The sequence below is a fragment of the Salvelinus alpinus genome, chromosome 26, assembly GCF_045679555.1.
Source record: "Salvelinus alpinus chromosome 26, SLU_Salpinus.1, whole genome shotgun sequence".
Classification (NCBI taxonomy): Eukaryota; Metazoa; Chordata; class Actinopteri; order Salmoniformes; family Salmonidae; genus Salvelinus; species Salvelinus alpinus.
Genome location: NC_092111.1, coordinates 13,186,790 through 13,212,818, shown reverse-complemented (window position 1 = coordinate 13,212,818; position 26,029 = coordinate 13,186,790). Strand labels below are relative to the sequence as shown.

Genomic DNA, 26,029 nt, shown 5'->3' with positions numbered 1-26,029 from the left:
TGGTGCTAATAACGCCAAGGTTGTGGGTTCGATCCCCGTACTGGCCATGAGGTACATTTTGAGTTGTTGTTTTTCTTTATCCTCTGCATTGGCTTCAAGGAAACTTCCCACAGCTTTGTTTGTGGGCATCAATTGTGTGTGCTACGCTGCTCCTCTGAAAGTAAGTCACGTCATTCGTTTTCATCTGACTTTGTGACATCAGTGTTACATGAAAGTTGCTTGTCATTGTTACATAACAGTAGGTTGTCGTTAGACAAAGCTGCATGAAGTGTGAACTGGAGCGTTCTTGGATCCACCAAAAAAAATGTTTTGGGGAGAATGTGGGCATCGATCCCACTACCTCTCCCATGCAAAGCAAGCTCTCTACCATTTGAGCTAATTCCCCAGCCTTTTTAACTTACCACAAGGAGCAACCAAGAGGGTCCAGTCTTGTCAGGCTATGCTGTTGGTGGACTTGTTCGTTTACGAGCCAGCACTGGCCGAGGCTCTGTGCATCCTAAAACTTTTGCTCCGTTGCAAGTGGCCGGTTAGCTCAGTTGGTTAGAGGGTGGTGCTAATAACGCCAAGGTCGTGGGTTCGATCCCCGTACTGGCCATGAGGTACATTTTGAGTTGTTGTTTTTCTTTATCCTCTGCATTGGCTTCAAGGAAACTTCCCACAGCTTTGTTTGTGGGCATCAATTGTGTGTGCTACGCTGCTCCTCTGAAAGTAAGTCACGTCATTCGTTTTCATCTGACTTTGTGACATCATTGTTACATGAAAGTTGCTTGTCATTGTTACATAACAGTAGGTTGTCGTTAGACAAAGCTGCATGAAGTGTGAACTGGAGCGTTCTTGGATCCACCAAAAAAAATGTTTTGGGGAGAATGTGGGCATCGATCCCACTACCTCTCCCATGCAAAGCAAGCTCTCTACCATTTGAGCTAATTCCCCAGCCTTTTTAACTTACCACAAGGAGCAACCAAGAGGGTCCAGTCTTGTCAGGCTATGCTGTTGGTGGACTTGTTCGTTTACGAGCCAGCACTGGCCGAGGCTCTGTGCATCCTAAAACTTTTGCTCCGTGGCAAGTGGCTGGTTAGCTCAGTTGGTTAGAGCGTGGTGCTAATAACGCCAAGGTCGTGGGTTCGATCCCCGTACTGGCCATGAGGTACATTTTGAGTTGTTGTTTTTCTTTATCCTCTGCATTGGCTTCAAGGAAACTTCCCACAGCTTTGTTTGTGGGCATCAATTGTGTGTGCTACGCTGCTCCTCTGAAAGTAAGTCACGTCATTCGTTTTCATCTGACTTTGTGACATCAGTGTTACATGAAAGTTGCTTGTCATTGTTACATAACAGTAGGTTGTCGTTAGACAAAGCTGCATGAAGTGTGAACTGGAGCGTTCTTGGATCCACCCAAAAAAATGTTTTGGGGAGAATGTGGGCATCGATCCCACTACCTCTCCCATGCAAAGCAAGCTCTCTACCATTTGAGCTAATTCCCCAGCCTTTTTAACTTACCACAAGGAGCAACCAAGAGGGTCCAGTCTTGTCAGGCTATGCTGTTGGTGGACTTGTTCGTTTACGAGCCAGCACTGGCCGAGGCTCTGTGCATCCTAAAACTTTTGCTCCGTGGCAAGCGGCCGGTTAGCTCAGTTGGTTAGAGCGTGGTGCTAATAACGCCAAGGTCGTGGGTTCGATCCCCGTACTGGCCATGAGGTACATTTTGAGTTGTTGTTTTTCTTTATCCTCTGCATTGGCTTCAAGGAAACTTCCCACAGCTTTGTTTGTGGGCATCAATTGTGTGTGCTACGCTGCTCCTCTGAAAGTAAGTCACGTCATTCGTTTTCATCTGACTTTGTGACATCAGTGTTACATGAAAGTTGCTTGTCATTGTTACATAACAGTAGGTTGTCGTTAGACAAAGCTGCATGAAGTGTGAACTGGAGCGTTCTTGGATCCACCAAAAAAAATGTTTTGGGGAGAATGTGGGCATCGATCCCACTACCTCTCCCATGCAAAGCAAGCTCTCTACCATTTGAGCTAATTCCCCAGCCTTTTTAACTTACCACAAGGAGCAACCAAGAGGGTCCAGTCTTGTCAGGCTATGCTGTTGGTGGACTTGTTCGTTTACGAGCCAGCACTGGCCGAGGCTCTGTGCATCCTAAAACTTTTGCTCGTTTGCAAGTGGCCGGTTAGCTCAGTTGGTTAGAGTGTGGTGCTAATAACGCCAAGGTCGTGGGTTCGATCCCCGTACTGGCCATGAGGTACATTTTGAGTTGTTGTTTTTCTTTATCCTCTGCATTGGCTTCAAGGAAACTTCCCACAGCTTTGTTTGTGGGCATCAATTGTGTGTGCTACGCTGCTCCTCTGAAAGTAAGTCACGTCATTCGTTTTCATCTGACTTTGTGACATCAGTGTTACATGAAAGTTGCTTGTCATTGTTACATAACAGTAGGTTGTCGTTAGACAAAGCTGCATGAAGTGTGAACTGGAGCGTTCTTGGATCCACCAAAAAAAATGTTTTGGGGAGAATGTGGGCATCGATCCCACTACCTCTCCCATGCAAAGCAAGCTCTCTACCATTTGAGCTAATTACCCAGCCTTTTTAACTTACCACAAGGAGCAACCAAGAGGGTCCAGTCTTGTCAGGCTATGCTGTTGGTGGACTTGTTCGTTTACGAGCCAGCACTGGCCGAGGCTCTGTGCATCCTAAAACTTTTGCTCCGTGGCAAGTGGCCGGTTAGCTCAGTTGGTTAGAGCGTGGTGCTAATAACGCCAAGGTCGTGGGTTCGATCCCCGTACTGGCCATGAGGTACATTTTGAGTTGTTGTTTTTCTTTATCCTCTGCATTGGCTTCAAGGAAACTTCCCACAGCTTTGTTTGTGGGCATCAATTGTGTGTGCTACGCTGCTCCTCTGAAAGTAAGTCACGTCATTCGTTTTCATCTGACTTTGTGACATCAGTGTTACATGAAAGTTGCTTGTCATTGTTACATAACAGTAGGTTGTCGTTAGACAAAGCTGCATGAAGTGTGAACTGGAGCGTTCTTGGATCCACCCAAAAAAATGTTTTGGGGAGAATGTGGGCATCGATCCCACTACCTCTCCCATGCAAAGCAAGCTCTCTACCATTTGAGCTAATTCCCCAGCCTTTTTAACTTACCACAAGGAGCAACCAAGAGGGTCCAGTCTTGTCAGGCTATGCTGTTGGTGGACTTGTTCGTTTACGAGCCAGCACTGGCCGAGGCTCTGTGCATCCTAAAACTTTTGCTCCGTGGCAAGTGGCCGGTTAGCTCAGTTGGTTAGAGCGTGGTGCTAATAACGCCAAGGTCGTGGGTTCGATCCCCGTACTGGCCATGAGGTACATTTTGAGTTGTTGTTTTTCTTTATCCTCTGCATTGGCTTCAAGGAAACTTCCCACAGCTTTGTTTGTGGGCATCAATTGTGTGTGCTACGCTGCTCCTCTGAAAGTAAGTCACGTCATTCGTTTTCATCTGACTTTGTGACATCAGTGTTACATGAAAGTTGCTTGTCATTGTTACATAACAGTAGGTTGTCGTTAGACAAAGCTGCATGAAGTGTGAACTGGAGCGTTCTTGGATCCACCAAAAAAAATGTTTTGGGGAGAATGTGGGCATCGATCCCACTACCTCTCCCATGCAAAGCAAGCTCTCTACCATTTGAGCTAATTCCCCAGCCTTTTTAACTTACCACAAGGAGCAACCAAGAGGGTCCAGTCTTGTCAGGCTATGCTGTTGGTGGACTTGTTCGTTTACGAGCCAGCACTGGCCGAGGCTCTGTGCATCCTAAAACTTTTGCTCCGTGGCAAGTGGCCGGTTAGCTCAGTTGGTTAGAGCGTGGTGCTAATAACGCCAAGGTCGTGGGTTCGATCCCCGTACTGGCCATGAGGTACATTTTGAGTTGTTGTTTTTCTTTATCCTCTGCATTGGCTTCAAGGAAACTTCCCACAGCTTTGTTTGTGGGCATCAATTGTGTGTGCTACGCTGCTCCTCTGAAAGTAAGTCACGTCATTCGTTTTCATCTGACTTTGTGACATCAGTGTTACATGAAAGTTGCTTGTCATTGTTACATAACAGTAGGTTGTCGTTAGACAAAGCTGCATGAAGTGTGAACTGGAGCGTTCTTGGATCCACCAAAAAAAATGTTTTGGGGAGAATGTGGGCATCGATCCCACTACCTCTCCCATGCAAAGCAAGCTCTCTACCATTTGAGCTAATTCCCCAGCCTTTTTAACTTACCACAAGGAGCAACCAAGAGGGTCCAGTCTTGTCAGGCTATGCTGTTGGTGGACTTGTTCGTTTACGAGCCAGCACTGGCCGAGGCTCTGTGCATCCTAAAACTTTTGCTCCGTGGCAAGTGGCCGGTTAGCTCAGTTGGTTAGAGCGTGGTGCTAATAACGCCAAGGTCGTGGGTTCGATCCCCGTACTGGCCATGAGGTACATTTTGAGTTGTTGTTTTTCTTTATCCTCTGCATTGGCTTCAAGGAAACTTCCCACAGCTTTGTTTGTGGGCATCAATTGTGTGTGCTACGCTGCTCCTCTGAAAGTAAGTCACGTCATTCGTTTTCATCTGACTTTGTGACATCAGTGTTACATGAAAGTTGCTTGTCATTGTTACATAACAGTAGGTTGTCGTTAGACAAAGCTGCATGAAGTGTGAACTGGAGCGTTCTTGGATCCACCAAAAAAAATGTTTTGGGGAGAATGTGGGCATCGATCCCACTACCTCTCCCATGCAAAGCAAGCTCTCTACCATTTGAGCTAATTCCCCAGCCTTTTTAACTTACCACAAGGAGCAACCAAGAGGGTCCAGTCTTGTCAGGCTATGCTGTTGGTGGACTTGTTCGTTTACGAGCCAGCACTGGCCGAGGCTCTGTGCATCCTAAAACTTTTGCTCCGTGGCAAGTGGCCGGTTAGCTCAGTTGGTTAGAGCGTGGTGCTAATAACGCCAAGGTCGTGGGTTCGATCCCCGTACTGGCCATGAGGTACATTTTGAGTTGTTGTTTTTCTTTATCCTCTGCATTGGCTTCAAGGAAACTTCCCACAGCTTTGTTTGTGGGCATCAATTGTGTGTGCTACGCTGCTCCTCTGAAAGTAAGTCACGTCATTCGTTTTCATCTGACATTGTGACATCAGTGTTACATGAAAGTTGCTTGTCATTGTTACATAACAGTAGGTTGTCGTTAGACAAAGCTGCATGAAGTGTGAACTGGAGCGTTCTTGGATCCACCAAAAAAAATGTTTTTGGGAGAATGTGGGCATCGATCCCACTACCTCTCGCATGCAAAGCCAAGATCTACCATTTGAGCTAATTCCCCAGTCTTTTTAACTTACCACAAGGAGCAACCAAGAGGGTCCAGTCTTGTCAGGCTATGCTGTTGGTGGACTTGTTCGTTTACGAGCCAGCACTGGCCGAGGCTCTGTGCATCCTAAAACTTTTGCTCCGTGGCAAGTGGCCGGTTAGCTCAGTTGGTTAGAGCGTGGTGCTAATAACGCCAAGGTCGTGGGTTCGATCCCCGTACTGGCCATGAGGTACATTTTGAGTTGTTGTTTTTCTTTATCCTCTGCATTGGCTTCAAGGAAACTTCCCACAGCTTTGTTTGTGGGCATCAATTGTGTGTGCTACGCTGCTCCTCTGAAAGTAAGTCACGTCATTCGTTTTCATCTGACATTGTGACATCAGTGTTACATGAAAGTTGCTTGTCATTGTTACATAACAGTAGGTTGTCGTTAGACAAAGCTGCATGAAGTGTGAACTGGAGCGTTCTTGGATCCACCAAAAAAAATGTTTTTGGGAGAATGTGGGCATCGATCCCACTACCTCTCGCATGCAAAGCAAGCGCTCTACCATTTGAGCTAATTCCCCAGCCTTTTTAATTTACCACAAGGAGCAACCAAGAGGGTCCAGTCTTGTCAGGCTATGCTGTTGGTGGACTTGTTCGTTTACGAGCCAGCACTGGCCGAGGCTCTGTGCATCCTAAAACTTTTGCTCCGTGGCAAGCGGCCGGTTAGCTCAGTTGGTTAGAGCGTGGTGCTAATAACGCCAAGGTCGTGGGTTCGATCCCCGTACTGGCCATGAGGTACATTTTGAGTTGTTGTTTTTCTTTATCCTCTGCATTGGCTTCAAGGAAACTTCCCACAGCTTTGTTTGTGGGCATCAATTGTGTGTGCTACGCTGCTCCTCTGAAAGTAAGTCACGTCATTCGTTTTCATCTGACTTTGTGACATCAGTGTTACATGAAAGTTGCTTGTCATTGTTACATAACAGTAGGTTGTCGTTAGACAAAGCTGCATGAAGTGTGAACTGGAGCGTTCTTGGATCCACCCAAAAAAATGTTTTGGGGAGAATGTGGGCATCGATCCCACTACCTCTCCCATGCAAAGCAAGCTCTCTACCATTTGAGCTAATTCCCCAGCCTTTTTAACTTACCACAAGGAGCAACCAAGAGGGTCCAGTCTTGTCAGGCTATGCTGTTGGTGGACTTGTTCGTTTACGAGCCAGCACTGGCCGAGGCTCTGTGCATCCTAAAACTTTTGCTCCGTGGCAAGTGGCCGGTTAGCTCAGTTGGTTAGAGCGTGGTGCTAATAACGCCAAGGTCGTGGGTTCGATCCCCGTACTGGCCATGAGGTACATTTTGAGTTGTTGTTTTTCTTTATCCTCTGCATTGGCTTCAAGGAAACTTCCCACAGCTTTGTTTGTGGGCATCAATTGTGTGTGCTACGCTGCTCCTCTGAAAGTAAGTCACGTCATTCGTTTTCATCTGACATTGTGACATCAGTGTTACATGAAAGTTGCTTGTCATTGTTACATAACAGTAGGTTGTCGTTAGACAAAGCTGCATGAAGTGTGAACTGGAGCGTTCTTGGATCCACCAAAAAAAATGTTTTTGGGAGAATGTGGGCATCGATCCCACTACCTCTCGCATGCAAAGCAAGCGCTCTACCATTTGAGCTAATTCCCCAGTCTTTTTAACTTACCACAAGGAGCAACCAAGAGGGTCCAGTCTTGTCAGGCTATGCTGTTGGTGGACTTGTTCGTTTACGAGCCAGCACTGGCCGAGGCTCTGTGCATCCTAAAACTTTTGCTCAGTGGCAAGTGGCCGGTTAGCTCAGTTGGTTAGAGCGTGGTGCTAATAACGCCAAGGTCGTGGGTTCGATCCCCGTACTGGCCATGAGGTACATTTTGAGTTGTTGTTTTTCTTTATCCTCTGCATTGGCTTCAAGGAAACTTCCCACAGCTTTGTTTGTGGGCATCAATTGTGTGTGCTACGCTGCTCCTCTGAAAGTAAGTCACGTCATTCGTTTTCATCTGACATTGTGACATCAGTGTTACATGAAAGTTGCTTGTCATTGTTACATAACAGTAGGTTGTCGTTAGACAAAGCTGCATGAAGTGTGAACTGGAGCGTTCTTGGATCCACCAAAAAAAATGTTTTTGGGAGAATGTGGGCATCGATCCCACTACCTCTCGCATGCAAAGCAAGCGCTCTACCATTTGAGCTAATTCCCCAGTCTTTGTAATTTACCACAAGGAGAAACCAAGAGGGTCCAGTCTTGTCAGGCTATGCTGTTGGTGGACTTGTTCGTTTACGAGCCAGCACTGGCCGAGGCTCTGTGCATCCTAAAACTTTTGCTCCGTGGCAAGCGGCCGGTTAGCTCAGTTGGTTAGAGCGTGGTGCTAATAACGCCAAGGTCGTGGGTTCGATCCCCGTACTGGCCATGAGGTACATTTTGAGTTGTTGTTTTTCTTTATCCTCTGCATTGGCTTCAAGGAAACTTCCCACAGCTTTGTTTGTGGGCATCAATTGTGTGTGCTACGCTGCTCCTCTGAAAGTAAGTCACGTCATTCGTTTTCATCTGACTTTGTGACATCAGTGTTACATGAAAGTTGTTTGTCATTGTTACATAACAGTAGGTTGTCGTTAGACAAAGCTGCATGAAGTGTGAACTGGAGCGTTCTTGGATCCACCAAAAAAAATGTTTTGGGGAGAATGTGGGCATCGATCCCACTACCTCTCCCATGCAAAGCAAGCTCTCTACCATTTGAGCTAATTCCCCAGCCTTTTTAATTTACCACAAGGAGCAACCAAGAGGGTCCAGTCTTGTCAGGCTATGCTGTTGGTGGACTTGTTCGTTTACGAGCCAGCACTGGCCGAGGCTCTGTGCATCCTAAAACTTTTGCTCCGTGGCAAGTGGCCGGTTAGCTCAGTTGGTTAGAGCGTGGTTCTAATAACGCCAAGGTCGTGGGTTCGATCCCTGTACTGGGCATGAGGTACATTTTGAGTTGTTGTTTTTCTTTATCCTCTGCATTGGCTTCAAGGAAACTTCCCACAGCTTTGTTTGTGGGCATCAATTGTGTGTGCTACGCTGCTCCTCTGAAAGTAAGTCACGTCATTCGTTTTCATCTGACTTTGTGACATCAGTGTTACATGAAAGTTGCTTGTCATTGTTACATAACAGTAGGTTGTCGTTAGACAAAGCTGCATGAAGTGTGAACTGGAGCGTTCTTGGATCCACCCAAAAAAATGTTTTGGGGAGAATGTGGGCATCGATCCCACTACCTCTCCCATGCAAAGCAAGCTCTCTACCATTTGAGCTAATTCCCCAGCCTTTTTAACTTACCACAAGGAGCAACCAAGAGGGTCCAGTCTTGTCAGGCTATGCTGTTGGTGGACTTGTTCGTTTACGAGCCAGCACTGGCCGAGGCTCTGTGCATCCTAAAACTTTTGCTCAGTGGCAAGTGGCCGGTTAGCTCAGTTGGTTAGAGCGTGGTGCTAATAACGCCAAGGTCGTGGGTTCGATCCCCGTACTGGCCATGAGGTACATTTTGAGTTGTTGTTTTTCTTTATCCTCTGCATTGGCTTCAAGGAAACTTCCCACAGCTTTGTTTGTGGGCATCAATTGTGTGTGCTACGCTGCTCCTCTGAAAGTAAGTCACGTCATTCGTTTTCATCTGACATTGTGACATCAGTGTTACATGAAAGTTGCTTGTCATTGTTACATAACAGTAGGTTGTCGTTAGACAAAGCTGCATGAAGTGTGAACTGGAGCGTTCTTGGATCCACCAAAAAAAATGTTTTTGGGAGAATGTGGGCATCGATCCCACTACCTCTCGCATGCAAAGCCAGCGATCTACCATTTGAGCTAATTCCCCAGTCTTTTTAACTTACCACAAGGAGCAACCAAGAGGGTCCAGTCTTGTCAGGCTATGCTGTTGGTGGACTTGTTCGTTTACGAGCCAGCACTGGCCGAGGCTCTGTGCATCCTAAAACTTTTGCTCCGTGGCAAGCGGCCGGTTAGCTCAGTTGGTTAGAGCGTGGTGCTAATAACGCCAAGGTCGTGGGTTCGATCCCCGTACTGGCCATGAGGTACATTTTGAGTTGTTGTTTTTCTTTATCCTCTGCATTGGCTTCAAGGAAACTTCCCACAGCTTTGTTTGTGGGCATCAATTGTGTGTGCTACGCTGCTCCTCTGAAAGTAAGTCACGTCATTCGTTTTCATCTGACTTTGTGACATCAGTGTTACATGAAAGTTGCTTGTCATTGTTACATAACAGTAGGTTGTCGTTAGACAAAGCTGCATGAAGTGTGAACTGGAGCGTTCTTGGATCCACCAAAAAAAATGTTTTGGGGAGAATGTGGGCATCGATCCCACTACCTCTCCCATGCAAAGCAAGCTCTCTACCATTTGAGCTAATTCCCCAGCCTTTTTAACTTACCACAAGGAGCAACCAAGAGGGTCCAGTCTTGTCAGGCTATGCTGTTGGTGGACTTGTTCGTTTACGAGCCAGCACTGGCCGAGGCTCTGTGCATCCTAAAACTTTTGCTCCGTGGCAAGTGGCCGGTTAGCTCAGTTGGTTAGAGCGTGGTGCTAATAACGCCAAGGTCGTGGGTTCGATCCCCGTACTGGCCATGAGGTACATTTTGAGTTGTTGTTTTTCTTTATCCTCTGCATTGGCTTCAAGGAAACTTCCCACAGCTTTGTTTGTGGGCATCAATTGTGTGTGCTACGCTGCTCCTCTGAAAGTAAGTCACGTCATTCGTTTTCATCTGACATTGTGACATCAGTGTTACATGAAAGTTGCTTGTCATTGTTACATAACAGTAGGTTGTCGTTAGACAAAGCTGCATGAAGTGTGAACTGGAGCGTTCTTGGATCCACCAAAAAAAATGTTTTTGGGAGAATGTGGGCATCGATCCCACTACCTCTCGCATGCAAAGCAAGCGCTCTACCATTTGAGCTAATTCCCCAGCCTTTTTAATTTACCACAAGGAGCAACCAAGAGGGTCCAGTCTTGTCAGGCTATGCTGTTGGTGGACTTGTTCGTTTACGAGCCAGCACTGGCCGAGGCTCTGTGCATCCTAAAACTTTTGCTCCGTGGCAAGCGGCCGGTTAGCTCAGTTGGTTAGAGCGTGGTGCTAATAACGCCAAGGTCGTGGGTTCGATCCCCGTACTGGCCATGAGGTACATTTTGAGTTGTTGTTTTTCTTTATCCTCTGCATTGGCTTCAAGGAAACTTCCCACAGCTTTGTTTGTGGGCATCAATTGTGTGTGCTACGCTGCTCCTCTGAAAGTAAGTCACGTCATTCGTTTTCATCTGACTTTGTGACATCAGTGTTACATGAAAGTTGCTTGTCATTGTTACATAACAGTAGGTTGTCGTTAGACAAAGCTGCATGAAGTGTGAACTGGAGCGTTCTTGGATCCACCAAAAAAAATGTTTTGGGGAGAATGTGGGCATCGATCCCACTACCTCTCCCATGCAAAGCAAGCTCTCTACCATTTGAGCTAATTCCCCAGCCTTTTTAACTTACCACAAGGAGCAACCAAGAGGGTCCAGTCTTGTCAGGCTATGCTGTTGGTGGACTTGTTCGTTTACGAGCCAGCACTGGCCGAGGCTCTGTGCATCCTAAAACTTTTGCTCCGTGGCAAGTGGCCGGTTAGCTCAGTTGGTTAGAGCGTGGTGCTAATAACGCCAAGGTCGTGGGTTCGATCCCCGTACTGGCCATGAGGTACATTTTGAGTTGTTGTTTTTCTTTATCCTCTGCATTGGCTTCAAGGAAACTTCCCACAGCTTTGTTTGTGGGCATCAATTGTGTGTGCTACGCTGCTCCTCTGAAAGTAAGTCACGTCATTCGTTTTCATCTGACTTTGTGACATCAGTGTTACATGAAAGTTGCTTGTCATTGTTACATAACAGTAGGTTGTCGTTAGACAAAGCTGCATGAAGTGTGAACTGGAGCGTTCTTGGATCCACCAAAAAAAATGTTTTGGGGAGAATGTGGGCATCGATCCCACTACCTCTCCCATGCAAAGCAAGCTCTCTACCATTTGAGCTAATTCCCCAGCCTTTTTAACTTACCACAAGGAGCAACCAAGAGGGTCCAGTCTTGTCAGGCTATGCTGTTGGTGGACTTGTTCGTTTACGAGCCAGCACTGGCCGAGGCTCTGTGCATCCTAAAACTTTTGCTCCGTGGCAAGTGGCCGGTTAGCTCAGTTGGTTAGAGCGTGGTGCTAATAACGCCAAGGTCGTGGGTTCGATCCCCGTACTGGCCATGAGGTACATTTTGAGTTCTGTTTTTCTTTATCCTCTGCATTGGCTTCAAGGAAACTTCCCACAGCTTTGTTTGTGGGCATCAATTGTGTGTGCTACGCTGCTCCTCTGAAAGTAAGTCACGTCATTCATTTTCATCTGACTTTGTGACATCAGTGTTACATGAAAGTTGCTTGTCATTGTTACATAACAGTAGGTTGTCGTTAGACAAAGCTGCATGAAGTGTGAACTGGAGCGTTCTTGGATCCACCCCAAAAAATATTTTGGGGAGAATGTGGGCATCGATCCCACTACCTCTCCCATGCAAAGCAAGCTCTCTACCATTTGAGCTAATTCCCCAGCCTTTTTAACTTACCACAAGGAGCAACCAAGAGGGTCCAGTCTTGTCAGGCTATGCTGTTGGTGGACTTGTTCGTTTACGAGCCAGCACTGGCCGAGGCTCTGTGCATCCTAAAACCTTTGCTCCGTGGCAAGTGGCCGGTTAGCTCAGTTGGTTAGAGCGTGGTGCTAATAACGCCAAGGTCGTGGGTTCGATCCCCGTACTGGCCATGAGGTACATTTTGAGTTGTTGTTTTTCTTTATCCTCTGCATTGGCTTCAAGGAAACTTCCCACAGCTTTGTTTGTGGGCATCAATTGTGTGTGCTACGCTGCTCCTCTGAAAGTAAGTCACGTCATTCGTTTTCATCTGACATTGTGACATCAGTGTTACATGAAAGTTGCTTGTCATTGTTACATAACAGTAGGTTGTCGTTAGACAAAGCTGCATGAAGTGTGAACTGGAGCGTTCTTGGATCCACCAAAAAAAATGTTTTTGGGAGAATGTGGGCATCGATCCCACTACCTCTCGCATGCAAAGCAAGCGCTCTACCATTTGAGCTAATTCCCCAGTCTTTGTAATTTACCACAAGGAGAAACCAAGAGGGTCCAGTCTTGTCAGGCTATGCTGTTGGTGGACTTGTTCGTTTACGAGCCAGCACTGGCCGAGGCTCTGTGCATCCTAAAACTTTTGCTCCGTGGCAAGCGGCCGGTTAGCTCAGTTGGTTAGAGCGTGGTGCTAATAACGCCAAGGTCGTGGGTTCGATCCCCGTACTGGCCATGAGGTACATTTTGAGTTGTTGTTTTTCATTATCCTCTGCATTGGCTTCAAGGAAACTACCCACAGCTTTGTTTGTGGGCATCAATTGTGTGTGCTACGCTGCTCCTCTGAAAGTAAGTCACGTCATTCGTTTTCATCTGACTTTGTGACATCAGTGTTACATGAAAGTTGCTTGTCATTGTTACATAACAGTAGGTTGTCGTTAGACAAAGCTGCATGAAGTGTGAACTGGAGCGTTCTTGGATCCACCAAAAAAAATGTTTTGGGGAGAATGTGGGCATCGATCCCACTACCTCTCGCATGCAAAGCAAGCACTCTACCATTTGAGCTAATTCCCCAGCCTTTTTAATTTACCACAAGGAGCAACCAAGAGGGTCCAGTCTTGTCAGGCTATGCTGTTGGTGGACTTGTTCGTTTACGAGCCAGCACAGGCCGAGGCTCTGTGCATCCTAAAACTTTTGCTCCGTGGCAAGCGGCCGGTTAGCTCAGTTGGTTAGAGCGTGGTGCTAATAACGCCAAGGTCGTGGGTTCGATCCCCGTACTGGCCATGAGGTACATTTTGAGTTGTTGTTTTTCTTTATCCTCTGCATTGGCTTCAAGGAAACTTCCCACAGCTTTGTTTGTGGGCATCAATTGTGTGTGCTACGCTGCTCCTCTGAAAGTAAGTCACGTCATTCGTTTTCATCTGACATTGTGACATCAGTGTTACATGAAAGTTGCTTGTCATTGTTACATAACAGTAGGTTGTCGTTAGACAAAGCTGCATGAAGTGTGAACTGGAGCGTTCTTGGATCCACCAAAAAAAATGTTTTTGGGAGAATGTGTGCATCGATCCCACTACCTCTCGCATGCAAAGCAAGCGCTCTACCATTTGAGCTAATTCCCCAGTCTTTGTAATTTACCACAAGGAGCAACCAAGAGGGTCCAGTCTTGTCAGGCTATGCTGTTGGTGGACTTGTTCGTTTACGAGCCAGCACTGGCCGAGGCTCTGTGCATCCTAAAACTTTTGCTCCGTGGCAAGCGGCCGGTTAGCTCAGTTGGTTAGAGCGTGGTGCTAATAACGCCAAGGTCGTGGGTTCGATCCCCGTACTGGCCATGAGGTACATTTTGAGTTGTTGTTTTTCTTTATCCTCTGCATTGGCTTCAAGGAAACTTCCCACAGCTTTGTTTGTGGGCATCAATTGTGTGTGCTACGCTGCTCCTCTGAAAGTAAGTCACGTCATTCGTTTTCATCTGACTTTGTGACATCAGTGTTACATGAAAGTTGCTTGTCATTGTTACATAACAGTAGGTTGTCGTTAGACAAAGCTGCATGAAGTGTGAACTGGAGCGTTCTTGGATCCACCAAAAAAAATGTTTTGGGGAGAATGTGGGCATCGATCCCACTACCTCTCCCATGCAAAGCAAGCTCTCTACCATTTGAGCTAATTCCCCAGCCTTTTTAACTTACCACAAGGAGCAACCAAGAGGGTCCAGTCTTGTCAGGCTATGCTGTTGGTGGACTTGTTCGTTTACGAGCCAGCACTGGCCGAGGCTCTGTGCATCCTAAAACTTTTGCTCCGTGGCAAGTGGCCGGTTAGCTCAGTTGGTTAGAGCGTGGTGCTAATAACGCCAAGGTCGTGGGTTCGATCCCCGTACTGGCCATGAGGTACATTTTGAGTTGTTGTTTTTCTTTATCCTCTGCATTGGCTTCAAGGAAACTTCCCACAGCTTTGTTTGTGGGCATCAATTGTGTGTGCTACGCTGCTCCTCTGAAAGTAAGTCACGTCATTCGTTTTCATCTGACATTGTGACATCAGTGTTACATGAAAGTTGCTTGTCATTGTTACATAACAGTAGGTTGTCGTTAGACAAAGCTGCATGAAGTGTGAACTGGAGCGTTCTTGGATCCACCAAAAAAAATGTTTTGGGGAGAATGTGGGCATCGATCCCACTACCTCTCGCATGCAAAGCAAGCGCTCTACCATTTGAGCTAATTCCCCAGCCTTTTTAATTTACCACAAGGAGCAACCAAGAGGGTCCAGTCTTGTCAGGCTATGCTGTTGGTGGACTTGTTCGTTTACGAGCCAGCACTGGCCGAGGCTCTGTGCATCCTAAAACTTTTGCTCCGTGGCAAGTGGCCGGTTAGCTCAGTTGGTTAGAGCGTGGTGCTAATAACGCCAAGGTCGTGGGTTCGATCCCCGTACTGGCCATGAGGTACATTTTGAGTTGTTGTTTTTCTTTATCCTCTGCATTGGCTTCAAGGAAACTTCCCACAGCTTTGTTTGTGGGCATCAATTGTGTGTGCTACGCTGCTCCTCTGAAAGTAAGTCACGTCATTCGTTTTCATCTGACATTGTGACATCAGTGTTACATGAAAGTTGCTTGTCATTGTTACATAACAGTAGGTTGTCGTTAGACAAAGCTGCATGAAGTGTGAACTGGAGCGTTCTTGGATCCACCAAAAAAAATGTTTTTGGGAGAATGTGGGCATCGATCCCACTACCTCTCGCATGCAAAGCAAGCGCTCTACCATTTGAGCTAATTCCCCAGTCTTTGTAATTTACCACAAGGAGAAACCAAGAGGGTCCAGTCTTGTCAGGCTATGCTGTTGGTGGACTTGTTCGTTTACGAGCCAGCACTGGCCGAGGCTCTGTGCATCCTAAAACTTTTGCTCCGTGGCAAGCGGCCGGTTAGCTCAGTTGGTTAGAGCGTGGTGCTAATAACGCCAAGGTCGTGGGTTCGATCCCCGTACTGGCCATGAGGTACATTTTGAGTTGTTGTTTTTCTTTATCCTCTGCATTGGCTTCAAGGAAACTTCCCACAGCTTTGTTTGTGGGCATCAATTGTGTGTGCTACGCTGCTCCTCTGAAAGTAAGTCACGTCATTCGTTTTCATCTGACATTGTGACATCAGTGTTACATGAAAGTTGCTTGTCATTGTTACATAACAGTAGGTTGTCGTTAGACAAAGCTGCATGAAGTGTGAACTGGAGCGTTCTTGGATCCACCCCAAAAAATGTTTTTGGGAGAATGTGGGCATCGATCCCAATACCTCTCGCATGCAACGCAAGCTCTCTACCATTTGAGCTAATTCCCCAGCCTTTTTAATTTACCACAAGGAGCAACCAAGAGGGTCCAGTCTTGTCAGGCTATGCTGTTGGTGGACTTGTTCGTTTACGAGCCAGCACTGGCCGAGGCTCTGTGCATCCTAAAACTTTTGCTCCGTGGCAAGCGGCCGGTTAGCTCAGTTGGTTAGAGCGTGGTGCTAATAACGCCAAGGTCGTGGGTTCGATCCCCGTACTGGCCATGAGGTACATTTTGAGTTGTTGTTTTTCTTTATCCTCTGCATTGGCTTCAAGGAAACTTCCCACAGCTTTGTTTGTGGGCATCAATTGTGTGTGCTACGCTGCTCCTCTGAAAGTAAGTCACGTCATTCGTTTTCATCTGACATTGTGACATCAGTGTTACATGAAAGTTGCTTGTCATTGTTACATAACAGTAGGTTGTCGTTAGACAAAGCTGCATGAAGTGTGAACTGGAGCGTTCTTGGATCCACCAAAAAAAATGTTTTTGGGAGAATGTGGGCATCGATCCCACTACCTCTCGCATGCAAAGCCAGCGATCTACCATTTGAGCTAATTCCCCAGTCTTTGTAATTTACCACAAGGAGAAACCAAGAGGGTCCAGTCTTGTCAGGCTATGCTGTTGGTGGACTTGTTCGTTTACGAGCCAGCACTGGCCGAGGCTCTGTGCATCCTAAAACTTTTGCTCCGTGGCAAGCGGCCGGTTAGCTCAGTTGGTTAGAGCGTGGTGCTAATAACGCCAAGGTCGTGGGTTCGATCCCCGTACTGGCCATGAGGTACATTTTGAGTTGTTGTTTTTCTTTATCCTCTGCATTGGCTTCAAGGAAACTTCCCACAGCTTTGTTTGTGGGCATCAATTGTGTGTGCTACGCTGCTCCTCTGAAAGTAAGTCACGTCATTCGTTTTCATCTGACTTTGTGACATCAGTGTTACATGAAAGTTGCTTGTCATTGTTACATAACAGTAGGTTGTCGTTAGACAAAGCTGCATGAAGTGTGAACTGGAGCGTTCTTGGATCCACCAAAAAAAATGTTTTGGGGAGAATGTGGGCATCGATCCCACTACCTCTCCCATGCAAAGCAAGCTCTCTACCATTTGAGCTAATTCCCCAGCCTTTTTAACTTACCACAAGGAGCAACCAAGAGGGTCCAGTCTTGTCAGGCTATGCTGTTGGTGGACTTGTTCGTTTACTAGCCAGCACTGGCCGAGGCTCTGTGCATCCTAAAACCTTTGCTCCGTGGCAAGTGGCCGGTTAGCTCAGTTGTTTAGAGCGTGGTGCTAATAACGCCAAGGTCGTGGGTTCGATCCCCGTACTGGCCATGAGGTACATTTTGAGTTGTTGTTTTTCTTTATCCTCTGCATTGGCTTCAAGGAAACTTCCCACAGCTTTGTTTGTGGGCATCAATTGTGTGTGCTACGCTGCTCCTCTGAAAGTAAGTCACGTCATTCGTTTTCATCTGACTTTGTGACATCAGTGTTACATGAAAGTTGCTTGTCATTGTTACATAACAGTAGGTTGTCGTTAGACAAAGCTGCATGAAGTGTGAACTGGAGCGTTCTTGGATCCACCAAAAAAAATGTTTTGGGGAGAATGTGGGCATCGATCCCACTACCTCTCCCATGCAAAGCAAGCTCTCTACCATTTGAGCTAATTCCCCAGCCTTTTTAACTTACCACAAGGAGCAACCAAGAGGGTCCAGTCTTGTCAGGCTATGCTGTTGGTGGACTTGTTCGTTTACTAGCCAGCACTGGCCGAGGCTCTGTGCATCCTAAAACTTTTGCTCCGTGGCAAGTGGCCGGTTAGCTCAGTTGGTTAGAGCGTGGTGCTAATAACGCCAAGGTCGTGGGTTCGATCCCCGTACTGGCCATGAGGTACATTTTGAGTTGTTGTTTTTCTTTATCCTCTGCATTGGCTTCAAGGAAACTTCCCACAGCTTTGTTTGTGGGCATCAATTGTGTGTGCTACGCTGCTCCTCTGAAAGTAAGTCACGTCATTCGTTTTCATCTGACATTGTGACATCAGTGTTACATGAAAGTTGCTTGTCATTGTTACATAACAGTAGGTTGTCGTTAGACAAAGCTGCATGAAGTGTGAACTGGAGCGTTCTTGGATCCACCAAAAAAAAAGTTTTGCGGAGAATGTGGGCATCGATCCCACTACCTCTCGCATGCAAAGCAAGCGCTCTACCATTTGAGCTAATTCCCCAGCCTTTGTAATTTACCACAAGGAGCAACCAAGAGGGTCCAGTCTTGTCAGGCTATGCTGTTGGTGGACTTGTTCGTTTACGAGCCAGCACTGGCCGAGGCTCTGTGCATCCTAAAACTTTTGCTCCGTGGCAAGTGGCCGGTTAGCTCAGTTGGTTAGAGCGTGGTGCTAATAACGCCAAGGTCGTGGGTTCGATCCCCGTACTGGCCATGAGGTACATTTTGAGTTGTTGTTTTTCTTTATCCTCTGCATTGGCTTCAAGGAAACTTCCCACAGCTTTGTTTGTGGGCATCAATTGTGTGTGCTACGCTGCTCCTCTGAAAGTAAGTCACGTCATTCGTTTTCATCTGACATTGTGACATCAGTGTTACATGAAAGTTGCTTGTCATTGTTACATAACAGTAGGTTGTCGTTAGACAAAGCTGCATGAAGTGTGAACTGGAGCGTTCTTGGATCCACCAAAAAAAATGTTTTTGGGAGAATGTGGGCATCGATCCCACTACCTCTCGCATGCAAAGCAAGCGCTCTACCATTTGAGCTAATTCCCCAGTCTTTGTAATTTACCACAAGGAGAAACCAAGAGGGTCCAGTCTTGTCAGGCTATGCTGTTGGTGGACTTGTTCGTTTACGAGCCAGCACTGGCCGAGGCTCTGTGCATCCTAAAACTTTTGCTCCGTGGCAAGCGGCCGGTTAGCTCAGTTGGTTAGAGCGTGGTGCTAATAACGCCAAGGTCGTGGGTTCGATCCCCGTACTGGCCATGAGGTACATTTTGAGTTGTTGTTTTTCTTTATCCTCTGCATTGGCTTCAAGGAAACTTCCCACAGCTTTGTTTGTGGGCATCAATTGTGTGTGCTACGCTGCTCCTCTGAAAGTAAGTCACGTCATTCGTTTTCATCTGACTTTGTGACATCAGTGTTACATGAAAGTTGCTTGTCATTGTTACATAACAGTAGGTTGTCGTTAGACAAAGCTGCATGAAGTGTGAACTGGAGCGTTCTTGGATCCACCAAAAAAAATGTTTTGGGGAGAATGTGGGCATCGATCCCACTACCTCTCCCATGCAAAGCAAGCTCTCTACCATTTGAGCTAATTCCCCAGCCTTTTTAACTTACCACAAGGAGCAACCAAGAGGGTCCAGTCTTGTCAGGCTATGCTGTTGGTGGACTTGTTCGTTTACGAGCCAGCACTGGCCGAGGCTCTGTGCATCCTAAAAATGTTCCTCTGTTACAAGTGGCCGGTTAGCTCAGTTGGTTAGAGCGTGGTGCTAATAACGCCAAGGTCGTGGGTTCGATCCCCGTACTGGCCATGAGGTACATTTTGAGTTGTTGTTTTTCTTTATCCTCTGCATTGGCTTCAAGGAAACTTCCCACAGCTTTGTTTGTGGGCATCAATTGTGTGTGCTACGCTGCTCCTCTGAAAGTAAGTCACGTCATTCGTTTTCATCTGACATTGTGACATCAGTGTTACATGAAAGTTGCTTGTCATTGTTACATAACAGTAGGTTGTCGTTAGACAAAGCTGCATGAAGTGTGAACTGGAGCGTTCTTGGATCCACCAAAAAAAATGTTTTGGGGAGAATGTGGGCATCGATCCCACTACCTCTCGCATGCAAAGCAAGCGCTCTACCATTTGAACTAATTCCCCAGTCTTTGTAATTTACCACAAGGAGAAACCAAGAGGGTCCAGTCTTGTCAGGCTATGCTGTTGGTGGACTTGTTCGTTTACGAGCCAGCACTGGCCGAGGCTCTGTGCATCCTAAAACTTTTCCTCCGTGGCAAGTGGCCGGTTAGCTCAGTTGGTTAGAGCGTGGTGCTAATAACGCCAAGGTCGTGGGTTCGATCCCCGTACTGGCCATGAGGTACATTTTGAGTTGTTGTTTTTCTTTATCCTCTGCATTGGCTTCAAGGAAACTTCCCACAGCTTTGTTTGTGGGCATCAATTGTGTGTGCTACGCTGCTCCTCTTAAAGTAAGTCACGTCATTCGTTTTCATCTGACATTGTGACATCAGTGTTACATGAAAGTTGCTTGTCATTGTTACATAACAGTAGGTTGTCGTTAGACAAAGCTGCATGAAGTGTGAACTGGAGCGTTCTTGGATCCACCAAAAAAAATGTTTTTGGGAGAATGTGGGCATCGATCCCACTACCTCTCGCATGCAAAGCAAGCACTCTACCATTTGAGCTAATTCCCCAGTCTTTGTAATTTACCACAAGGAGAAACCAAGAGGGTCCAGTCTTGTCAGGCTATGCTGTTGGTGGACTTGTTCGTTTACGAGCCAGCACTGGCCGAGGCTCTGTGCATCCTAAAACTTTGGCTCCGTTGCAAGTGGCCGGTTAGCTCAGTTGGTTAGAGCGTGGTGCTAATAACGCCAAGGTCGTGGGTTCGATCCCCGTACTGGCCATGAGGTACATTTTGAGTTGTTGTTTTTCTTTATCCTCTGCATTGGCTTCAAGGAAACTTCCCACAGCTTTGTTTGTGGGCATCAATTGTGTGTGCTACGCTGCTCCTCTGAAAGTAAGTCACGTCATTCGTTTTCATCTGACATTGTGACATCAGTGTTACATGAAAGTTGCTTGTCATTGTTACATAACAGTAGGTTGTCGTTAGACAAAGCTGCATGAAGTGTGAACTGGAGCGTTCTTGGATCCACCAAAAAAAATGTTTTTGGGAGAATGTGGGCATCGATCCCACTACCTCTCGCATGCAAAGCCAGCGATCTACCATTTGAGCTAATTCCCCAGTCTTTGTAATTTACCACAAGGAGAAACCAAGAGGGTCCAGTCTTGTCAGGCTATGCTGTTGGTGGACTTGTTCGTTTACGAGCCAGCACTGGCCGAGGCTCTGTGCATCCTAAAACTTTTGCTCCGTGGCAAGCGGCCGGTTAGCTCAGTTGGTTAGAGCGTGGTGCTAATAACGCCAAGGTCGTGGGTTCGATCCCCGTACTGGCCATGAGGTACATTTTGAGTTGTTGTTTTTCTTTATCCTCTGCATTGGCTTCAAGGAAACTTCCCACAGCTTTGTTTGTGGGCATCAATTGTGTGTGCTACGCTGCTCCTCTGAAAGTAAGTCACGTCATTCGTTTTCATCTGACTTTGTGACATCAGTGTTACATGAAAGTTGCTTGTCATTGTTACATAACAGTAGGTTGTCGTTAGACAAAGCTGCATGAAGTGTGAACTGGAGCGTTCTTGGATCCACCCAAAAAAAATGTTTTGGGGAGAATGTGGGCATCGATCCCACTACCTCTCGCATGCAAAGCAAGCGCTCTACCATTTGAGCTAATTCCCCAGCCTTTTTAATTTACCACAAGGAGCAACCAAGAGGGTCCAGTCTTGTCAGGCTATGCTGTTGGTGGACTTGTTCGTTTACGAGCCAGCACTGGCCGAGGCTCTGTGCATCCTAAAACTTTTGCTCCGTGGCAAGCGGCCGGTTAGCTCAGTTGGTTAGAGCGTGGTGCTAATAACGCCAAGGTCGTGGGTTCGATCCCCGTACTGGCCATGAGGTACATTTTGAGTTGTTGTTTTTCTTTATCCTCTGCATTGGCTTCAAGGAAACTTCCCACAGCTTTGTTTGTGGGCATCAATTGTGTGTGCTACGCTGCTCCTCTGAAAGTAAGTCACGTCATTCGTTTTCATCTGACATTGTGACATCAGTGTTACATGAAAGTTGCTTGTCATTGTTACATAACAGTAGGTTGTCGTTAGACAAAGCTGCATGAAGTGTGAACTGGAGCGTTCTTGGATCCACCAAAAAAAATGTTTTTGGGAGAATGTGGGCATCGATCCCACTACCTCTCGCATGCAAAGCAAGCTCTCTACCATTTGAGCTAATTCCCCAGCCTTTTTAATTTACCACAAGGAGCAACCAAGAGGGTCCAGTCTTGTCAGGCTATGCTGTTGGTGGACTTGTTCGTTTACGAGCCAGCACTGGCCGAGGCTCTGTGCATCCTAAAACTTTTGCTCCGTGGCAAGTGGCCGGTTAGCTCAGTTGGTTAGAGCGTGGTGCTAATAACGCCAAGGTCGTGGGTTCGATCCCCGTACTGGCCATGAGGTACATTTTGAGTTGTTGTTTTTCTTTATCCTCTGCATTGGCTTCAAGGAAACTTCCCACAGCTTTGTTTGTGGGCATCAATTGTGTGTGCTACGCTGCTCCTCTGAAAGTAAGTCACGTCATTCGTTTTCATCTGACATTGTGACATCAGTGTTACATGAAAGTTGCTTGTCATTGTTACATAACAGTAGGTTGTCGTTAGACAAAGCTGCATGAAGTGTGAACTGGAGCGTTCTTGGATCCACCAAAAAAAATGTTTTGGGGAGAATGTGGGCATCGATCCCACTACCTCTCGCATGCAAAGCAAGCGCTCTACCATTTGAGCTAATTCCCCAGCCTTTGTAATTTACCACAAGGAGCAACCAAGAGGGTCCAGTCTTGTCAGGCTATGCTGTTGGTGGACTTGTTCGTTTACGAGCCAGCACTGGCCGAGGCTCTGTGCATCCTAAAACTTTTGCTCCGTGGCAAGCGGCCGGTTAGCTCAGTTGGTTAGAGCGTGGTGCTAATAACGCCAAGGTCGTGGGTTCGATCCCCGTACTGGCCATGAGGTACATTTTGAGTTGTTGTTTTTCTTTATCCTCTGCATTGGCTTCAAGGAAACTTCCCACAGCTTTGTTTGTGGGCATCAATTGTGTGTGCTACGCTGCTCCTCTGAAAGTAAGTCACGTCATTCTTTTTCATCTGACATTGTGACATCAGTGTTACATGAAAGTTGCTTGTCATTGTTACATAACAGTAGGTTGTCGTTAGACAAAGCTGCATGAAGTGTGAACTGGAGCGTTCTTGGATCCACCAAAAAAAATGTTTTTGGGAGAATGTGGGCATCGATCCCACTACCTCTCGCATGCAAAGCAAGCGCTCTACCATTTGAGCTAATTCCCCAGCCTTTTTAATTTTACCACAAGGAGCAACCAAGAGGGTCCAGTCTTGTCAGGCTATGCTGTTGGTGGACTTGTTCGTTTACGAGCCAGCACTGGCCGAGGCTCTGTGCATCCTAAAACTTTTGCTCCGTTGGCAAGCGGCCGGTTAGCTCAGTTGGTTAGAGCGTGGTGCTAATAACGCCAAGGTCGTGGGTTCGATCCCCGTACTGGCCATGAGGTACATTTTGAGTTGTTGTTTTTCTTTATCCTCTGCATTGGCTTCAAGGAAACTTCCCACAGCTTTGTTTGTGGGCATCAATTGTGTGTGCTACGCTGCTCCTCTGAAAGTAAGTCACGTCATTCGTTTTCATCTGACATTGTGACATCAGTGTTACATGAAAGTTGCTTGTCATTGTTACATAACAGTAGGTTGTCGTTAGACAAAGCTGCATGAAGTGTGAACTGGAGCGTTCTTGGATCCACCAAAAAAAATGTTTTTGGGAGAATGTGGGCATCGATCCCACTACCTCTCGCATGCAAAGCAAGCGCTCTACCATTTGAGCTAATTCCCCTGCCTCTTTAATTTACCACAAGGAGCAACCAAGAGGGTCCAGTCTTGTCAGGCTATGCTGTTGGTGGACTTGTTCGTTTACGCGCCAGCACTGGCCGAGGCTCTGTGCATCCTAAAAATTTCGGTCCCTAGCAAGCGACTGGTTAGCTCAGTTGGTTAGAGCGTGGTGCAAATAACGCCAAGGTCGTGGGTTCGATCCCCGTACTGGCCATGAGTTACATCTTGAGTGTCAAAATTGTGAGTCACTTGCATGTTTATGGTCAAGTGTGCCACATAATTAGTTCTAGTGACTTTTCGAAATAGCTCAGTTGGGAGAGCGTTAGACTGAAGATCTAAAGGTCCCTGGTTCGATCCTGGGTTATGGCATTACTTGTTGTTCTATCTTTATCCTCTGCTTTGCCTTCAAGGAAACCTCCCACAGCTTTGTTTGTGGGCATCAATTGTGTGTGCTACGCTGCTCCTCTGAAAGTAAGTCAAGTCATTCTTTTTCATCTGACATTGTGACATCATGACAGTAGGTTGTCGTTAGACAATGCGGCATGAAGTGTGAACTGGAGCGTTCTTGGATCCACCCAAAAAAAAATATTTTGGAGAATGTGGGCATCGATCCCACTACCTCTCGCATGCAAAGCAAGCGCTCTACCATTTGAGCTAATTCCCCAGCCTTTTTAATTTTCCACAAGGAGCAACCAAGAGGGTCCAGTCTTGTCAGGCTATGCTGTTGGTGGACTTGTTCGTTTACGAGCCAGCACTGGCCGAGGCTCTGTGCATCCTAAAACTTTTGCTCCTTGGCAAGCGGCCGGTTAGCTCAGTTGGTTAGAGCGTGGTGATAATAACGCCAAGGTCGTGGGTTCGATCCCTGTACTGGCCATGAGGTACATTTTGAGTTGTTGTTTTTCTTTATCCTCTGCATTGGCTTCAAGGAAACTTCCCACAGCTTTGTTTGTGGGCATCAATTGTGTGTGCTACGCTGCTCCTCTGAAAGTAAGTCACGTCATTCGTTTTCATCTGACATTGTGACATCAGTGTTACATGAAAGTTGCTTGTCATTGTTACATAACAGTAGGTTGTCGTTAGACAAAGCTGCATGAAGTGTGAACTGGAGCGTTCTTGGATCCACCAAAAAAAATGTTTTTGGGAGAATGTGGGCATCGATCCCACTACCTCTCGCATGCAAAGCAAGCGCTCTACCATTTGAGCTAATTCCCCAGCCTCTTTAATTTACCACAAGGAGCAACCAAGAGGGTCCAGTCTTGTCAGGCTATGCTGTTGGTGGACTTGTTCGTTTACGCGCCAGCACTGGCCGAGGCTCTGTGCATCCTAAAAATTTCGGTCCGTAGCAAGCGACTGGTTAGCTCAGTTGGTTAGAGCGTGGTGCAAATAACGCCAAGGTCGTGGGTTCGATCCCCGTACTGGCCATGAGTTACATCTTGAGTGTCAAAATTGTGAGTCACTTGCATGTTTATGGTCAAGTGTGCCACATAATTAGTTCTAGTGACTTTTCGAAATAGCTCAGTTGGGAGAGCGTTAGACTGAAGATCTAAAGGTCCCTGGTTCGATCCTGGGTTATGGCATTACTTGTTGTTCTATCTTTATCCTCTGCTTTGCCTTCAAGGAAACCTCCCACAGCTTTGTTTGTGGGCATCAATTGTGTGTGCTACGCTGCTCCTCTGAAAGTAAGTCAAGTCATTCTTTTTCATCTGACATTGTGACATCATGACAGTAGGTTGTCGTTAGACAATGCGGCATGAAGTGTGAACTGGAGCGTTCTTGGATCCACCCCAAAAAATGTATTTTGGAGAATGTGGGCATCGATCCCACTACCTCTCGCATGCAAAGCAAGCGCTCTACCATTTGAGCTAATTCCCCTGCTTTTTTAATTTACCACAAGGAGCAACCAAGAGGGTCCAGTCTTGTCAGGCTATGCTGTTGGTGGACTTGTTCGTTTACGAGCCAGCACTGGCCGAGGCTCTGTGCATCCTAAAACTTTTGCTCCGTGGCAAGCGGCCGGTTAGCTCAGTTGGTTAGAGCGTGGTGCTAATAACGCCAAGGTCGTGGGTTCGATCCCCGTACTGGCCATGAGGTACATTTTGAGTTGTTGTTTTTCTTTATCCTCTGCATTGGCTTCAAGGAAACTTCCCACAGCTTTGTTTGTGGGCATCAATTGTGTGTGCTACGCTGCTCCTCTGAAAGTAAGTCACGTCATTCGTTTTCATCTGACATTGTGACATCAGTGTTACATGAAAGTTGCTTGTCATTGTTACATAACAGTAGGTTGTCGTTAGACAAAGCTGCATGAAGTGTGAACTGGAGCGTTCTTGGATCCACCAAAAAAAATGTTTTTGGGAGAATGTGGGCATCGATCCCACTACCTCTCGCATGCAAAGCAAGCGCTCTACCATTTGAGCTAATTCCCCAGCCTCTTTAATTTACCACAAGGAGCAACCAAGAGGGTCCAGTCTTGTCAGGCTATGCTGTTGGTGGACTTGTTCGTTTACGAGCCAGCACTGGCCGAGGCTCTGTGCATCCTAAAAATTTCGGTCCCTAGCAAGCGACTGGTTAGCTCAGTTGGTTAGAGCGTGGTGCAAATAACGCCAAGGTCGTGGGTTCGATCCCCGTACTGGCCAT

General features: G+C 46.8%; 41 non-coding genes across 41 annotated transcripts; all 41 read left to right on the top strand.

Annotated features, from left to right (window-relative positions):
- Window positions 1-1,069: 1,069 nt before the first annotated feature.
- trnai-aau (transfer RNA isoleucine (anticodon AAU)) lies at window positions 1,070-1,143 on the top strand. Its single transcript has one exon. It is a non-coding gene; the product is annotated as a tRNA-Ile (tRNA).
- Window positions 1,144-1,617: 474 nt separating this feature from the next.
- trnai-aau (transfer RNA isoleucine (anticodon AAU)) lies at window positions 1,618-1,691 on the top strand. The gene has a single exon. It is a non-coding gene; the product is annotated as a tRNA-Ile (tRNA).
- Window positions 1,692-2,713: 1,022 nt separating this feature from the next.
- trnai-aau (transfer RNA isoleucine (anticodon AAU)) lies at window positions 2,714-2,787 on the top strand. Its single transcript has one exon. It is a non-coding gene; the product is annotated as a tRNA-Ile (tRNA).
- Window positions 2,788-3,261: 474 nt separating this feature from the next.
- trnai-aau (transfer RNA isoleucine (anticodon AAU)) lies at window positions 3,262-3,335 on the top strand. Its single transcript has one exon. It is a non-coding gene; the product is annotated as a tRNA-Ile (tRNA).
- Window positions 3,336-3,809: 474 nt separating this feature from the next.
- trnai-aau (transfer RNA isoleucine (anticodon AAU)) lies at window positions 3,810-3,883 on the top strand. The gene has a single exon. It is a non-coding gene; the product is annotated as a tRNA-Ile (tRNA).
- Window positions 3,884-4,357: 474 nt separating this feature from the next.
- On the top strand, window positions 4,358-4,431 carry trnai-aau (transfer RNA isoleucine (anticodon AAU)). Its single transcript has one exon. It is a non-coding gene; the product is annotated as a tRNA-Ile (tRNA).
- Window positions 4,432-4,905: 474 nt separating this feature from the next.
- Window positions 4,906-4,979, top strand: trnai-aau (transfer RNA isoleucine (anticodon AAU)). Its single transcript has one exon. It is a non-coding gene; the product is annotated as a tRNA-Ile (tRNA).
- Window positions 4,980-5,452: 473 nt separating this feature from the next.
- On the top strand, window positions 5,453-5,526 carry trnai-aau (transfer RNA isoleucine (anticodon AAU)). Its single transcript has one exon. It is a non-coding gene; the product is annotated as a tRNA-Ile (tRNA).
- A 474-nt stretch (window positions 5,527-6,000) lies between these two features.
- trnai-aau (transfer RNA isoleucine (anticodon AAU)) lies at window positions 6,001-6,074 on the top strand. Its single transcript has one exon. It is a non-coding gene; the product is annotated as a tRNA-Ile (tRNA).
- A 474-nt stretch (window positions 6,075-6,548) lies between these two features.
- On the top strand, window positions 6,549-6,622 carry trnai-aau (transfer RNA isoleucine (anticodon AAU)). Its single transcript has one exon. It is a non-coding gene; the product is annotated as a tRNA-Ile (tRNA).
- Window positions 6,623-7,096: 474 nt separating this feature from the next.
- trnai-aau (transfer RNA isoleucine (anticodon AAU)) lies at window positions 7,097-7,170 on the top strand. The gene has a single exon. It is a non-coding gene; the product is annotated as a tRNA-Ile (tRNA).
- A 474-nt stretch (window positions 7,171-7,644) lies between these two features.
- Window positions 7,645-7,718, top strand: trnai-aau (transfer RNA isoleucine (anticodon AAU)). Its single transcript has one exon. It is a non-coding gene; the product is annotated as a tRNA-Ile (tRNA).
- Window positions 7,719-8,740: 1,022 nt separating this feature from the next.
- On the top strand, window positions 8,741-8,814 carry trnai-aau (transfer RNA isoleucine (anticodon AAU)). The gene has a single exon. It is a non-coding gene; the product is annotated as a tRNA-Ile (tRNA).
- Window positions 8,815-9,288: 474 nt separating this feature from the next.
- Window positions 9,289-9,362, top strand: trnai-aau (transfer RNA isoleucine (anticodon AAU)). Its single transcript has one exon. It is a non-coding gene; the product is annotated as a tRNA-Ile (tRNA).
- A 474-nt stretch (window positions 9,363-9,836) lies between these two features.
- trnai-aau (transfer RNA isoleucine (anticodon AAU)) lies at window positions 9,837-9,910 on the top strand. The gene has a single exon. It is a non-coding gene; the product is annotated as a tRNA-Ile (tRNA).
- A 474-nt stretch (window positions 9,911-10,384) lies between these two features.
- On the top strand, window positions 10,385-10,458 carry trnai-aau (transfer RNA isoleucine (anticodon AAU)). The gene has a single exon. It is a non-coding gene; the product is annotated as a tRNA-Ile (tRNA).
- Window positions 10,459-10,932: 474 nt separating this feature from the next.
- On the top strand, window positions 10,933-11,006 carry trnai-aau (transfer RNA isoleucine (anticodon AAU)). Its single transcript has one exon. It is a non-coding gene; the product is annotated as a tRNA-Ile (tRNA).
- Window positions 11,007-11,480: 474 nt separating this feature from the next.
- trnai-aau (transfer RNA isoleucine (anticodon AAU)) lies at window positions 11,481-11,554 on the top strand. The gene has a single exon. It is a non-coding gene; the product is annotated as a tRNA-Ile (tRNA).
- Window positions 11,555-12,027: 473 nt separating this feature from the next.
- trnai-aau (transfer RNA isoleucine (anticodon AAU)) lies at window positions 12,028-12,101 on the top strand. Its single transcript has one exon. It is a non-coding gene; the product is annotated as a tRNA-Ile (tRNA).
- A 474-nt stretch (window positions 12,102-12,575) lies between these two features.
- trnai-aau (transfer RNA isoleucine (anticodon AAU)) lies at window positions 12,576-12,649 on the top strand. The gene has a single exon. It is a non-coding gene; the product is annotated as a tRNA-Ile (tRNA).
- Window positions 12,650-13,123: 474 nt separating this feature from the next.
- trnai-aau (transfer RNA isoleucine (anticodon AAU)) lies at window positions 13,124-13,197 on the top strand. The gene has a single exon. It is a non-coding gene; the product is annotated as a tRNA-Ile (tRNA).
- Window positions 13,198-13,671: 474 nt separating this feature from the next.
- On the top strand, window positions 13,672-13,745 carry trnai-aau (transfer RNA isoleucine (anticodon AAU)). Its single transcript has one exon. It is a non-coding gene; the product is annotated as a tRNA-Ile (tRNA).
- A 474-nt stretch (window positions 13,746-14,219) lies between these two features.
- Window positions 14,220-14,293, top strand: trnai-aau (transfer RNA isoleucine (anticodon AAU)). Its single transcript has one exon. It is a non-coding gene; the product is annotated as a tRNA-Ile (tRNA).
- Window positions 14,294-14,767: 474 nt separating this feature from the next.
- trnai-aau (transfer RNA isoleucine (anticodon AAU)) lies at window positions 14,768-14,841 on the top strand. Its single transcript has one exon. It is a non-coding gene; the product is annotated as a tRNA-Ile (tRNA).
- Window positions 14,842-15,315: 474 nt separating this feature from the next.
- trnai-aau (transfer RNA isoleucine (anticodon AAU)) lies at window positions 15,316-15,389 on the top strand. Its single transcript has one exon. It is a non-coding gene; the product is annotated as a tRNA-Ile (tRNA).
- Window positions 15,390-15,863: 474 nt separating this feature from the next.
- trnai-aau (transfer RNA isoleucine (anticodon AAU)) lies at window positions 15,864-15,937 on the top strand. The gene has a single exon. It is a non-coding gene; the product is annotated as a tRNA-Ile (tRNA).
- Window positions 15,938-16,411: 474 nt separating this feature from the next.
- On the top strand, window positions 16,412-16,485 carry trnai-aau (transfer RNA isoleucine (anticodon AAU)). Its single transcript has one exon. It is a non-coding gene; the product is annotated as a tRNA-Ile (tRNA).
- Window positions 16,486-17,507: 1,022 nt separating this feature from the next.
- trnai-aau (transfer RNA isoleucine (anticodon AAU)) lies at window positions 17,508-17,581 on the top strand. Its single transcript has one exon. It is a non-coding gene; the product is annotated as a tRNA-Ile (tRNA).
- A 474-nt stretch (window positions 17,582-18,055) lies between these two features.
- On the top strand, window positions 18,056-18,129 carry trnai-aau (transfer RNA isoleucine (anticodon AAU)). The gene has a single exon. It is a non-coding gene; the product is annotated as a tRNA-Ile (tRNA).
- A 474-nt stretch (window positions 18,130-18,603) lies between these two features.
- Window positions 18,604-18,677, top strand: trnai-aau (transfer RNA isoleucine (anticodon AAU)). The gene has a single exon. It is a non-coding gene; the product is annotated as a tRNA-Ile (tRNA).
- Window positions 18,678-19,151: 474 nt separating this feature from the next.
- Window positions 19,152-19,225, top strand: trnai-aau (transfer RNA isoleucine (anticodon AAU)). The gene has a single exon. It is a non-coding gene; the product is annotated as a tRNA-Ile (tRNA).
- Window positions 19,226-19,699: 474 nt separating this feature from the next.
- On the top strand, window positions 19,700-19,773 carry trnai-aau (transfer RNA isoleucine (anticodon AAU)). The gene has a single exon. It is a non-coding gene; the product is annotated as a tRNA-Ile (tRNA).
- Window positions 19,774-20,247: 474 nt separating this feature from the next.
- On the top strand, window positions 20,248-20,321 carry trnai-aau (transfer RNA isoleucine (anticodon AAU)). Its single transcript has one exon. It is a non-coding gene; the product is annotated as a tRNA-Ile (tRNA).
- Window positions 20,322-20,795: 474 nt separating this feature from the next.
- trnai-aau (transfer RNA isoleucine (anticodon AAU)) lies at window positions 20,796-20,869 on the top strand. The gene has a single exon. It is a non-coding gene; the product is annotated as a tRNA-Ile (tRNA).
- Window positions 20,870-21,344: 475 nt separating this feature from the next.
- trnai-aau (transfer RNA isoleucine (anticodon AAU)) lies at window positions 21,345-21,418 on the top strand. Its single transcript has one exon. It is a non-coding gene; the product is annotated as a tRNA-Ile (tRNA).
- A 474-nt stretch (window positions 21,419-21,892) lies between these two features.
- On the top strand, window positions 21,893-21,966 carry trnai-aau (transfer RNA isoleucine (anticodon AAU)). The gene has a single exon. It is a non-coding gene; the product is annotated as a tRNA-Ile (tRNA).
- Window positions 21,967-22,440: 474 nt separating this feature from the next.
- On the top strand, window positions 22,441-22,514 carry trnai-aau (transfer RNA isoleucine (anticodon AAU)). Its single transcript has one exon. It is a non-coding gene; the product is annotated as a tRNA-Ile (tRNA).
- A 476-nt stretch (window positions 22,515-22,990) lies between these two features.
- On the top strand, window positions 22,991-23,064 carry trnai-aau (transfer RNA isoleucine (anticodon AAU)). Its single transcript has one exon. It is a non-coding gene; the product is annotated as a tRNA-Ile (tRNA).
- A 630-nt stretch (window positions 23,065-23,694) lies between these two features.
- trnaf-gaa (transfer RNA phenylalanine (anticodon GAA)) lies at window positions 23,695-23,767 on the top strand. The gene has a single exon. It is a non-coding gene; the product is annotated as a tRNA-Phe (tRNA).
- A 1,135-nt stretch (window positions 23,768-24,902) lies between these two features.
- Window positions 24,903-24,975, top strand: trnaf-gaa (transfer RNA phenylalanine (anticodon GAA)). Its single transcript has one exon. It is a non-coding gene; the product is annotated as a tRNA-Phe (tRNA).
- A 431-nt stretch (window positions 24,976-25,406) lies between these two features.
- trnai-aau (transfer RNA isoleucine (anticodon AAU)) lies at window positions 25,407-25,480 on the top strand. The gene has a single exon. It is a non-coding gene; the product is annotated as a tRNA-Ile (tRNA).
- Window positions 25,481-26,029: the final 549 nt, after the last annotated feature.